The sequence below is a fragment of the Canis lupus genome, chromosome 16 (genome assembly GCF_011100685.1).
Source record: "Canis lupus familiaris isolate Mischka breed German Shepherd chromosome 16, alternate assembly UU_Cfam_GSD_1.0, whole genome shotgun sequence".
NCBI classification, from domain to species: Eukaryota; Metazoa; Chordata; class Mammalia; order Carnivora; family Canidae; genus Canis; species Canis lupus.
The window spans coordinates 1,592,426-1,606,025 of record NC_049237.1 but is presented as its reverse complement, the minus strand read 5'-3'; the positions used below and the strand labels follow the sequence as shown (position 1 = coordinate 1,606,025).

General features: G+C 41.3%; 1 protein-coding gene across 10 annotated transcripts in view; it reads right to left on the bottom strand.

The window, feature by feature from the left end:
* The window catches only part of EZH2 (enhancer of zeste 2 polycomb repressive complex 2 subunit), a 65,646-nt gene that overhangs the window by 40,784 nt on the left and 11,262 nt on the right, over nt 1-13,600 (bottom strand). Inside the window, exon 1 of one of the 10 annotated variants that reach the window (XM_038559258.1) lies at nt 2,296-2,589. The exons of 7 other annotated variants lie outside the window; for them this stretch is intronic. The gene's annotated coding sequence lies outside the window, so the exon portion shown is untranslated. Of the gene's footprint in view, nt 1-773; nt 1,095-1,415; nt 1,580-2,295; nt 2,590-13,600 lie in introns of those variants that run through there. 2 more of the 10 variants (XM_038559264.1, XM_038559257.1) reach the window with 2 other exon arrangements.

The following is a 13,600-nucleotide window of genomic DNA, read 5'->3' as shown; positions in this document are numbered from 1 at the left end:
GTAGAACCTCATTTACCTGTCCACATAAAACCCTTGGGCACAGAGAAACCGCCTAAAGAGACAAGATTTAGAGGGCGGCAGCCCAGAGGTCAGTGGGTAACTTCCTGTCAGGATAGCCTCCCACCAGAGACAAGGAAAGCAGCCTCGTGGACTACTCTGGCTGAAAGAGGGGCAAGATAAGCACTGGATAACCATCGAGTACTAGGAACCAGGCCCTGAACATACAAAGATCAATGACACAGAACTTGCCCTGATGGAGCTTAGGTGCCACCTAACAAGGCTGAAAACAAGAAAACAGAATAGGAGATATACAGGAAAAATTCCGGGGGTGGGGAGTGGCAGGAAAGGTGTTAACAGAACCTTAGAAGTTGAGCTGGATTTCAAAAGGCCAAGAAAGATCAGAAGAGACTCTGACCCTAAGGTATGAGCAGGAGGACGGCTGGAGATGGGGCTCTGAAGGCCAAGAGGTCCAGCTGGCAGATTCCACTAACAGAGAGGGACACCTAGCCAGCTGGAGACACCACTGAGGGAATGAGAAGAATGAAGAGATTTCAGAACTTGAGCCAAGTCGGTCGGATGAGGCCACAGAGATATAACTGAAAAGGTTCTAAGTGTGACCTGAAAAGACTGGACGGAGGAAGACGACCCCATCTCTGAGGCAAAGTACAAAGTGAGGAAGACAGAAGATGGTGAGGGAGGCCAAAAAGACGGGGGTGGGGGGGTGGGGGGGTGGTTATTTAAGAAACCTCCATGCCATTCCTTTGCTTTCTTACCTGCTACTTAACAGAGGAGCTCAAGTAATTCTATGCAAATTCTTTTCAGCCGTGTAGTGCTTCAAAGGCCTAGGAACTAGCAGGGAGAACCATCAGATAAAAAGGGATTATCTTGCTTCATTAGCTCACAGACTAATCACAACTAGTGCATCTACTGCCCTGACAAATTCCTGGGCCCTGGCAGCAGCACCCCTGGGCCCCGCCCGCACCTGCCGAACCCTGGAGCAGGGATGTGGGGCAAGACGGATGTGACCCTGGCTCATCTCTGTAAGATGCGCATCTTATGTGCTTGGTGAAGAGGTGTGCATCCCATGTCTGCACACTAGAACTCGCCTTGCCAGATATTCTGAGTGCCTTCCATGGCACTCCCACCATGAGCGACAACGTCTTTGGTCAATTATGTCACAACAAAATAGTCTCTCTGACCAAAACTGTACAAGCTGCAAGGTCAACACCACCACTTTTCAAATTATTCTAGAACCAGCATCTCTGTAAGACAGCGTGTACGGAAAAATTTCTACGTTTCTAAGTTTCACACAGCTCTTCCAGATACAGAAGTATAAAAGTGAAGCTATGAAACTATAGGATTATCTGGTCAATATGCACAATAGAGATGAAATAAGAAAAAGCATGGTAACTCACCTATGGATTCAAATATAAGGATCATAACCTCTGAACAACCTAAGAAATAGGGGCACCTTGGTGGCTCAGTGGTTGAACAACTGCCTTCGGCTCAGGGCGTAGTCCCGGGGTCCTGGGATTGAGTCCCACATCGGGGCTCCCCACAGGGAGGCTGCTTCTCCCTCTGCCTGTGTCTCTGCCTGTCTCTCAATGAATAAATAATAAAATCTTAAAAAAAAAAAAAAAAAGGCAACCTAAGAAATAGATCTAAAAATGTGTGGACCATTCTTTGAATACATAGGGATAAGTAGGCTGGTCTACTAAAAAGTAATAAAATTTAAGTCACCATTTAGAAGACTGGTTTACATAAAATAAACCCACTTTCACAGCATTTACAATATATTAAAATCATGTTTTCAAAAAAAAAATGTTTTCATATTTTTCATTCCAATTCATCCCCACTGTCACTGTAAGTTCTTCAGGAGCAAGAACCATTCTTACTCATTTATAAGATCTCAGAGCCTGGCTGTGTGCCTGGCAAATACATTTTAAAACAAACAAAAACAGAACACATCTCCTAACGAACATTAATGGTGAACTGTTCATGAAGTCTAGGTATGCCACGAAGTATGAAAAGGAAGGGTGGGGCCTCCTGTGAGTGGGCATGAAAATGCACCCCACTACCACAAAAGCCCCAAGGAAGAGGAGTCTCAGGGATGACTCAGACCCCATGGTCCAGAAGCCCTACCAATCAAGAGAGGATATCCTGAGTATAAAACCTGGAGCGTTTGGGATTTCTTCTTACTAAGGAAATTGATATTACCTTAAGGATCTTTTCCAAACTATAGGGATAACACCAGTACCTCCAAGTTGGTTACAAACACCAAACACACTGCCTCACCTAGTGCTGAGCAAGCAGTAAGCCTCCAAATGTCAGCCAGCCCCGCACCCTTCCCACGAATGGCAGCCTCGAATCAGGTCTTCTGATTTCCACCATACCACTGCCCAGTATTAGAATCCAGTTCCAAATATCTACATGTTGGCAGAAAAAAGCCTCTATTAGAATAACGAGCCACTAAATGAATGAGGATTTGTGAATACACCCAATTTTTACATTTCTCATTCAAAAGATTTGTTAGTTTCATAGGTGAAATGGCACTAGGGGGATTTTTATCCAGGGTATGAAAAGGACTTCTCTTACTCAAAACAGTACAACTCTAATCATTAAAACAAGACTCTATCCATATACAGTAAAACCCAAACAACAGGTATTCTTTAATTCAAAAGACAAAGCAAATTATGGCAGGAGACCATCAAAACCTTTGTACAATGCAGCAGAACCTTACAAAATAACACAGATACAGGTTACATAAGGAAAGTAAGGAAAAATACATAGTTCACAGTCTCTTTATCCTAATATCCTGAACTCCATTGCCCTTGTAACCCCGCTCTGTCCCACCAGAGCAGACAAGGTGTCTGTGCCACCCGCATCAGCTCACCAACCCTTCTCTGAGGACTACCATCCACAGGGTGCCAGGGCACACCGCTCCCTGCTGACAGGCACCAGTACACACTAGATAAATGATCAGACTGGTCTGGTCACAGGGAAGATTTCAGGAGGCTCCCTGCTAAGTCAGGACAAGAATGCGCACTCTTTTCCACTTAGATTCGAACCTGGATATACAATGCCCTAACAATCACTGGAAGCCAATCTCATGCTCTCTCTCCGCAAGCCTGAGAGAAGAGTCTGCAAAAAAAAAGTCAATGACAAAAAAGAAAAAACACCCAAAACCAAGAAATGGACTCTAATCACCTCACTGAGCGAGCCCTGAACTGGGCGAGCTTTGCCAAACCCAACTCTAGAACATTCAGTTACATAAGCTAAGAAACGCTTTTTTTTTTTTTTTTCTTAAACCGGTCTGGATAAGGTTTTCTTGCCACATGAAATATAAAGCGGTCTGAGATATATTCTTGGTATTGAGACTACACATACAATAATGCCTGAATTAACAGAAAATGTGTTCTGGTGACCATTTCCTCACCAAGGACATCACCTCATCAAGGACATCACCAGAGACACCAATTACAGCAGTCCTGCCCACCTGGTAAGGAGCTTCCTCCATCCTCTCAGGTTTCTACGGCCCCTGTGATGTGCCAGGAGACACATCTCCACCCCTCAGGGGACCAGGACACAAAGCCTAAAGAACGAGCATTCCGCTCTCTCTTAGGTCCAACTTGTGAGGGGCCTTTCCTTGGGTTGGTACCCCTGCCCCTCCTTACTCAGTGACCAATGACGAAGAATTAAAAATAAATTCCCTAGGCATTTTCAGTTCCCTTGAGGCCTTTCTTTAAAGGTTCTTCATTCCTAAATGATGGCTCAAGGCACGTGCTAGTGCCTATTTAGTCTTGCAGGGTTCTGTTTTCTACTTGTCTTAAGAAAACTAAATAATAAACTACATGTACTACTCATCCTCCCTAACTAAATTAATAGCATGAACTCTGACTCTTTACTGACTACCAGACTCTATAAGGTCAAATCCAAACCTAACAAAATTTAAGTAATACGATTCCAATATTCTTGATGTCCATCCATAACTAAAATGTCTTTTTTTACTTCACAGTGAGCCATTAAATTGCCAACTTTGAAAAACTGCCAGTCTGCAGCAGTGCTTATGTTTAAGATTCTTTGAGGGCAGCTGCTCATCTCATTTAACAATTTTATTTTTTTAGGTTGAGCTCTGTGCCCAACATGGGGCTAGAACTCATAACCCCGAGATCAAACCTCATACTCTACTGACTGAGCCAGCCAAGGACCCCAGTTCCTTTTTTTTTTTTTTTTTTTTTTTTAAGATTTATTTGAGAGAGAGCGTGAGAGCACACAAGCAGGAAGAAAGGGCAGAGGGAGAGAAAGTACCCTCAAGCAGACTCACTACTGAGCACTGATCTCGAAGCCCAGGGCAGGGCTTAATCCCAGGACCCTGAGATCACAACCAGAGCCAAAAATCAAGAGCCAGCCTCTTAACCAACTGAGCCACCCAACCCTGCAAGCCACCCAAATGCCCCTCATTTATTTCTTAAGTTAAAACCCACTGCTTTAATAAACTCAAAAATAAATTAACAGTAATTAATCTTTGTAGGTAAGGGAAAAACATATAAAGAGAATTTAGACATATAGATACTACCCTTGGTAAGAGGTAAAAATCAATTATCTGAGAAGCAGATCTTATGCCCAAGGGGAAATAAAGGCAATGCACCTCGAAAAGAAGACCAAGAGTGAGGGGTCCCCGTGGCACAGCCGTACTGCTGCACTAAGGACTCCAGACAGACAAGATTTCACCTCCTGCCATCACTCCAGTGTTAGGTCTACACAGATTCTGAGGCCAGGCTACGTTCTAGCTCACCCAAGGCTGCAACAAGCTGAAGAAAGAGCAAAATAAATCACAATGGTATTGTATTACAACCGAATGAACAAGTATCCAGGAGTCCATAAAATAAATAAGTAATTAATAAGTAAACGGGAGAAGAGGGGCAGTCCTCCTTACAGGGAATTCCAAATAATGACATATGTATACCTCTCTAACCTGGGAGCCTGACCTCAGGTCCCTTCCCCCTGAGCAGGGCCTGGACTCAGTAACTCACTTCCATGGCAGAGAGCCTGGCATGGGAAACAGTAACATCACCGCAGAGAAGCCCAGAAGGCACCACCTCACACCAAACAATGATGGATAAAAGATGAGGGACAAGCCACATTGCCGTCGTGTGCCGCTCAACATGAGGGAAGAGGGACATTTCACCTCTGTGGCCTTCTTCACCCAAAACCTCAGAACCCACACCTCAGTCTTAGCACACAAACACATCAGACAAACCCATACCGAAGGACACTTCTACAAAATACCTGATAATAGTCCTCAAAACTATCATGAGGTCATGAAAACAAGAGGAGTTTAAGGAACCATCGAAGTCTGAAGGCCTGAGGAGATAACTAAGTGCTGCGTGGTGCCCTGGCCTGGATCCCAGGACACAAAACTGGTAAAATCCAAATAAAGTCTCTAGTTTAATTAACAGTAACATACTGGTGTCGGTTTCTACATTTTTAAAAATGTACCAAGGTTACAGAAATCTAAACTTATTCCAAAATAAAGTTTAAAAAGAAAAGAGAGACGAGTAAGTTATACAACCACCCAATGTAAAAACATTCACTTTTAAAATCCCCTCCACTTTTGGGGTGCCTGGTTGGCTCAGCTGATACAGCATGTGACTCTCAATCTCAGGGTTTTAAGTTTGAGCCCCAAGCTGGGTGTAGAGATTATTTAAAAACAGAAATCTTAAAAAAAAAAAAAAAAAAAAAAAAAAAAAAAAAAACCTTTATCTTAAATAATTTTAAATACGTAAATTTTAAAAATAAATGACACCCACTTTTAAAAATGATAAACAGAACGAAAACACATAAAAAATGTCCAAATGTGATAGAAAATGTTAAGGGAGGGGGACAAAAAAACGCACCAATGACTAGAAATCTGGAAAAACATCAAGTCAAGGGACACCTAGGTGGCTCAGTCGGTTAAGCAGCTCTTGGTTTCCACTCCTCAGGGTGGAAGATCCAGCCCCAAGTCAGGCTCCAGGCTCAAGCCCAGAATCTGCTTAAGACTCTCCCCCCTGCCCTCCCCACCACAGCACGTGAGCTCACTCTCTCTAAAATAAATAAATAAATAAATAAATAAATAAATAAATAAATAAATAAATAAATCTTAAGGAAAAAAAATTAAAAGAACAGGCAGTAATTAAGGCAGCTGGTACTTTTACAAACCTTAAAACAAAATTGAGGGGAAAATTCACACGTACAATTGTACTATTTTAAAACTCAGATTAACATTATACTTGAACAATTTAAAAGGAAAAAACCCTCCATAAATGCCTTAAGATGGTGTCTACTTAAAGAGATAACGCACATTTAGGCTGCACTAAGCAAAACACAGAACCTGAACCAACGAAAGTAATCGTGCCCCGATTACACGTGCACTGATCAGCCGAAACAAAAGGATTCCATAAAACTCAAGTCCATTTTAGCTGTGCTTAAGATGGTCAGAGAATCGTCTCTCTGCCCCAGCGGGGAACACAGCATTAAGCACCTGACACAGAAAAAGAGCATTTGAGTTTAGAGTTTGAATAGAGAGAAGTGTCGTATAATATACATTTACTCATTCAACACATACCAGGTATTATTTATAAAAACTGAAAGCTCAGCAGTAAATAAAAGAGAGAAAATTCTGTAATCCCATAAAACTTACAATCTACTTGGATGGAAATGACCCAAAAAAAAAAGGAAAATGTTTTAGTGTGGCAGACAATGTTGAGCACTATAAAAGAAACCAAACAGGTAAGTATGGTAAAGCAGGTATGATAAGCTCGCAAACAAAGGAACCTGGGCTGGACCACTTAGCACCCTCCCTGTGTTACAAAGCCAATGGGATACCGAGACCCCCACCAACCAGCAAACCCAGAAGTAAAACACACAGCACAATATTTCCCAGTAAAGATTCCAAAATAATTGGATTAAGTATATATCCAATATAGATCTCACCACTCCACAATGCTCTAGTGATCAATACAGCTTGACAGGATAATCAACTGGCATTAAAACTAGTATTCAAAGATTGCTAGGTGCCGCTGTTCAGGTTAACTATGAGGTCTGATTATTCTGGAAGTTAACAAGCCATTTTATAAAATCTGTTTATGCAAATAGCCATTATCTGTGTTAGTATTTGTAAGCCAAACTAAAGAAACATTATAAAACTGGTCCCAAGGCTATGGCATTGTTATAAGCTCTACTGTTGGTTATTCAGTTTTAACCAAACAGCATCATTAAACATGTGTTGCTGATATGACTAGTATATTTCATTTGTAACTCTGCTTTGATTTTATCTATACATTCTCAAGGAACATATAAAGAAAATTAAGGTCAAGGCAACCCTCAGATCCCATTTAACACTCAAGTTTGAAAAATATATTAGGAAAAACTGGAGCATTGAAGTAATTCAGGAATAAGGTGATCTGAGCTCTGACTAGGTTGATGGCAATGTGAATGAAGAAAGAGATACCAAGAGACACTAAAATTAAAAATCCAAAAATAAACCTAAAAATAAATTAACTAATTAAATTAAAAATCCAGATGCCCATATACACTGGGGGTAGGGGGGCCCTTGGGGATCAAAAGAGGCCTTAAGTGAGCCACTATAACAACAAAGAAGTTGGAACTTAGAATGCAGATTATCAGATGTTAATTACTTACTGGGCCCTTCCTAGCACAAACAGAATGATGGGCAGTTCACAGGAAACACACCATCCTTCACAAGTGTCTGGTCTCAGGACCCCTTTAGTTTACCTGGGCTGTAACGATGGGTATGTAGGATCTTAGGAATACTAGCTGAGGAATTTTTAAAACATCAACTCATTTAAAGATAGTAACAGCAAACCTATTACATGTTAATAGAAATAACATTTTAAAAACTACTTTCCTTTAAAAAAAAAAAAACAATCACTGAGTGGTATGGTTTTACAGTTTTGCCAATTTTTACTATCCGTCTTAATAGAAGACAGCTGGATCTTATCTGCTTCTGCATTCAATCTGTTCCAGTATGTTGTTTTGGTTAAAGAATATGAAGAAAATCCATTTCCAAACAGGCATTTAGCTAGAAAATGGAAGACTATTTGAACAGCCTTTGAGGTAATTGTGACTCTCATGCTTTGATATTAGACCAAAACTGTTCTGTGAAAATAGTGGCTGAGCTTGCAATTCAAGCTTTTCCTCAAGACAACACCATTCTTCAGTAAGCAGTGATAGATTTGTAAGATTAGTTGCAATGTAGAATCTGAAATTATAAACTTTTTGAACTCTGCTACGTTAAAATTCATTGGTCTATTCACTTTGAATGGATCTTTAACCTGTGCATGGTTTTATATGATCATCATTCCTCGTATCTGAAAAATACTGGCCCACTGGGGTTATGCAGATTTCCCCAAAACTGACATTATTTCCAAAAATCGTATTTGGTAAATCCACCGATCTCATCTGAAAAGTCTTTTAAGTATTTATCGGGAAACTGTCAAGTTCGCGGTGACAGATACAAGTTTTCCAAAAATCCTAATTTTTGCTTGAATGCTCAAAACATTATCATCGGCGACAAATACAGTTGTTGATTTCCTTGAAGGCTCCTTTCACTGAAAAGTGCTTGCCAAATACCCGTCTGAATAATCTTAGTCTGTCTGTCAACCCCTCTTCCAAGCAAAACTGTTCTCCATGAAGAACACAGCCAGTGCAGTGCTGTTCCTAAGACCCATCCTGCTTTGGTATGCAGCAGAAGCAATTTACACATGGCCCCATCTTGGTGCACAGAACATTTCAAAAGTGTGCACCCGGGCTCACAAGTTAACAAAATTAACAATTTTTATTACTTCATCAAGAACATTCCCTAGAACTGCCTTTTGGTGTCTTGTTTTTTGGGTTTTGGAGCACAAGTGCTAAGGCATCAATGGTTTCAAAAACCTACCATGGCTTTTCCACCATTGGTGCATATGTCAACACACGGAAGGAAGAAAAAGAAGGAACGAAAAGAAAGTGGCAAAGAACATTTCAGTACTGTGACGAGGATAACCTCACAGGCTCTCTGAGGTCCACAGACCATGCTCTCAGAAGAGTGCTGCGCTGTAAGTGTATCCAGACACCATACAAATCAAATCGCAACAATTCCTGCCTTTTCATTTGCCTAGCAAAGCACCTAGAATGAGCAATATATTCAAATTATATACTTCTAAAATACACATTTAGAAGAATGAAGGCCTAGAAATCACCATTCTTGCAACTAAAAACAAAATCAATATGAAGCTTATTTAACGGGGGATACTTTTGCCCTGCCAAACTATAGAATCTAAATGGTAGTATGCCATACATCTGCGCCAAATCAAGAGACTAGTGTCTAACAAAATGCATTTTAAACAAATTGCTTGTCTTCACCCATCTGTCCCACCCTTCACCATTGTAAGAAGGGATCAGTGGTCATGGTCACTCTCTTCTGATTCTAAAACCTAAAACCACCTCATCCTACCAAGTAATGCCCCATTCATAGAGACCTGAACCTACCCCCATAAAAGAAAGATAAAATAAAAATATTGTTCAGGGACCTTTTCAATTCCTAGAATGCCTCCATTTGTATCTAGGAGAAAAATGACAAAAATATACAAAAGCTCACTAGTGCTGGACCCAAGTATTCCACCCAAACAACCTGCAAAACTCTAGAAGAAACTTCTGAAGTTTTGGTTTGAAGGACTTGGGGAGGCCAAGTCCTTTAAACCAAAATGAGAGGTATTATCAACCAGAATTTATGAAGTATTCAGAAAATGCTAAATCCTGTAACACGACGGGCATCTCGGTGCCTAAACGTTAGCAGACCACTTGTACATACAGCTACAGATGAGCAAGCATCATGAACAGCGTTTGTGCTCAAGAGTCTTTAGGAAACAGATGAGCCAGTGACTAGTGATCAGGAGAAAATAAGGGGGCAAATACAGATCTTATTTGTAGCTCGAAGTGAAGGAGTACTAAAAAAGGCACAGTACTGCTCAACAGCACAGGAAAATGATAGTGACATGGCAGTCTCCGCAGAATAGAAAACACTGACTTGATTGTCACAGCAAAAGTGAGTAGATTCTGCACTAATGCACTTTCCACAAAAATAAGATCACGCTCCTCCTTCCAGCAGAAGAGTAAACTCAACTGCAAGTTCAACGTGGAATCTACAGACCAGCATTCCTGTGTTTATCCGAAATGCTATCAGTTTACAAAGATATGTCTTGGAAAAGAAATGGCCATCTAAATTTAAACCAATTGGAGGGGGCGCCTGGCTAGTTCTGTCCGTGGAACTCAGAGTCCTGAGTTCAAGTCCCACACTGGGCATACAGATTACAGATTACTTTTTTAAAAAGTTTCACAAGTGTAAACCAAGTGGAGAATTATATGATCTCATTCATTTGGGTCACTATAAAAAAGTGAAAGGGAATAAAGGGGAAAGGAGAGAAGATGAGTGAATATATCAGTAAGGATGACAGAACATGAGAGACTCCTAACGCTGGGAAACAAAGGGTAGTGGCAAGGGAGGTGGGCGGGGGGTTGGGGTAACTGGGTGATGGGCACTGAGGGGGGCACTTGACGGGATGAGCACTGGGTGATATGCTATATGTTGGCAAACTGAACTCCAATAAAAAACAAATAAATAAAAATGTCATAAATGTCAAGAATTTGCTTCAACAGGGGCACCTGGGTGGTGCAGACAGTTAAGCCTCTGACTCTTGGTTTTTAGCTCAGGTTGTGAGATCCAGCACCACATGGGGCTCTGCACTGAGCACTACTGAAGATACTCTCTCCCTCTCTCTCAGCCCCTCCCACTCCCGCTTTCTCTAATAAATAAATCTTTAAAAAAAACAAAACAAATTTGCTTCAACAGTAGACAGATTAAATTGACATTTAGAAATAAAAGTCTTCTTTGAAAATATACTAAATCCATTTTATTAGCTGAAACCTCTCCTTTCTTTGGGTGTGTACTCAGTTTAACTGAAATACTGCTGGAGGGAAATGAAAGACAAAGTTATGGCTCAGAAACTAAAACTATGATATATAACTCATGATTCAAAGACAACACAAAATACATATTATTCATTTAAGATATATACTATTCACTACTAGTTGATACAAGCAAAAACGGGGATCCCTGGGTGGCGCAGTGGTTTGGCGCCTGCCTTTGGCCCAGGGCGCGATCTTGGAGACCCGGGATCAAATCCCACGTCGGGCTCCCGGTGCATGGAGCCTGCTTCTCCCTCTGCCTGTGTCTCTGCCTCTCTCTCTCTCTCTCTCTCTCTCTCTGTGACTATCATAAAATAAATAAAAATTAAAAAAAAAAAGTTTGGATACAAGCAAAAACGTAGGTAAGTCTGATGCCAGACGTTCTTCCCTCTAGAAAGTCGATTTTAAATCTTACACCTCTGATAAGTCAACATCTAACACAAATTTAATAACATCCATTGTGCAAAATTTTAAGAGAAACTCGAGTCAGGTAAATAGAAAGGATCTTGTATTGCACTGTTCCAGCCAACAAGTGCAGGAACTAGCTGCCAGGAATCTGCAGCTCCCACAGCCCACTCCACCTGCCTCCGATGCGGTGGTTAGCCACTCAAGTCCAGCGCTCAAGGGTATTTTTCAGATAGCACTGGCCCTGAAGTACGAACCAACAACTCTGTGCTCAAAAGAAAAGCAATGATGCATTCCTCATAGTAGACAAGAGACGGGCTGGTTTAGGGCCTAAAGAGAAGTATTTATGATCTGGAATCTTCCTAGAACTTTTCAATGCATAACCCTGCTGACATACATACTATTGTTGTCTGCACCCTGTCCTTACGTCCTAGCCCCCAAATGAGATGCAGTTTCCTCTGTATTCTGAAGACAGAATTAGAAAAAAAAAAAAAAAAAAGACTAAGCCCAAAGCATTTACAGCACCTCCCAGAGTCTGCAGGCATCCTACAACCAAGTGACTGTTATCAGCTGGTTTCAGCATTTGAGTTTAGTGTACACCACAGCGGGGAAAAATGTCTTCAAGTGCCATTTCTTTCATCTGTGGACACCAACAGAACTCCTCACTGAGTGAGACCCTTCAGAAACTTCTTGGGCTCATCTCCACCCTGAAGTTCACTTTCTTGCTGAAAATAGTTAACAGTTTACGGACAAGATGAAAGTAAAAGAGGTAGGGACAGTTATAAATTACAAGCGTTTTTTGTGAGTTTCCTATCCGTAAGGTCCATCAGGAACATAAAGACACTGAGCTGCTGGAAAACTTCAAACTTTACAGTATAATTGACAACCAATGATACTTTTCAGTATTTGTTTTACCAAAGATATTGTCTATTGAATTTATTAGTATAACATCACTTGTCACTAAAAGTTAAAGCCCTGGGAAAATCTTTTTCAGCCTCCAAATACCTATGGAAATGCTATAAAGAATTCACCAACCGCAGGGAGACCAGTTATATAATCCCTGCAGTTATCACTCTGCAATTTCCAGACTAATATGAAAGTTTTTAGGCAGGAAAAAACGACTTCATCCCAGCACTTCCATGCAGAAAAGGAGAACAAGAAGGCTAGGATGAGTGCCTAGCATTTGGGCCTCTTAGACTCTGCGGCTAGGAAAGACAGGGCTTTTGTTTGGTAGTCCGGCTTGAAACACTGATATTTTCACTAGTACAGAATGTCTCCTTATAGAGGGTAAGAAGGAGAACATCTCACCCTTTATCTGAATAGTTCTAATGGGTGAAGACTGGGGCAGCCAATAGTTTTAAGAAATTTTCTTTTCCGGGGATCCCTGGGTGGCGCAGCGGTTTGGCGCCTGCCTTTGGCCCAGGGCGCGATCCTGGAGACCCTGGATCGAATCCCACGTCGGGTTCCCGGTGCATGGAGCCTGCTTCTCCCTCTGCCTGTGGCTCTGCCTCTCTCTCTCTCTCTCTGTGACTATCATAAATAAATAAAAATTTAAAAAAAAAAAAAGAAATTTTCTTTTCCAGAAAATGTATATATGTTAGGTCTAGCTAGCTGTTTGGTTACATGCTGTTAGCGGGTTAACAAGTGCAACTGGTAAAGAAAACGATTTTATTTCTTTAAATTCAACACTAAATTCTATCAGAAAAATCGGAAAATAACTTTTAATTTGCCAATGCAGGTACTTGTAAAGAGAAACTATTTTCATTTACATCACACACAGTACTCTAAATAGTACTTCACTTCTGATACTTCCAGTCACCAAAGGTGTGGCAACACCTACTGAGTGTCCTACAATTTAACTCAATTGTGACACTATCTACCTAGAGAGGGCATCTGATTTCCCGAGGTTCAGGGCTCAATCCCACAAGACTTGTTCCCCTCCGTTCTTCAGATGCCAATGCCAAGTCCAGACTGTCACTTGAGTTCTGTGCCAACCAGTTCCAGACTGTAGGCTCCCATGATCCCCTCTTGGGTTCAATTAATTTGCTAGAACAGCTCACAGAACTCAGGAATAACAGTTTCTTTACTAAATCACCAGTCTGTTAGAAAAGGATGTAACCCAGGAACAGCCAGATGGAAGAGACGCACAGGGTGAGGTGTGTGTGAAGGGTGCGGGCTTCCAGGCTCC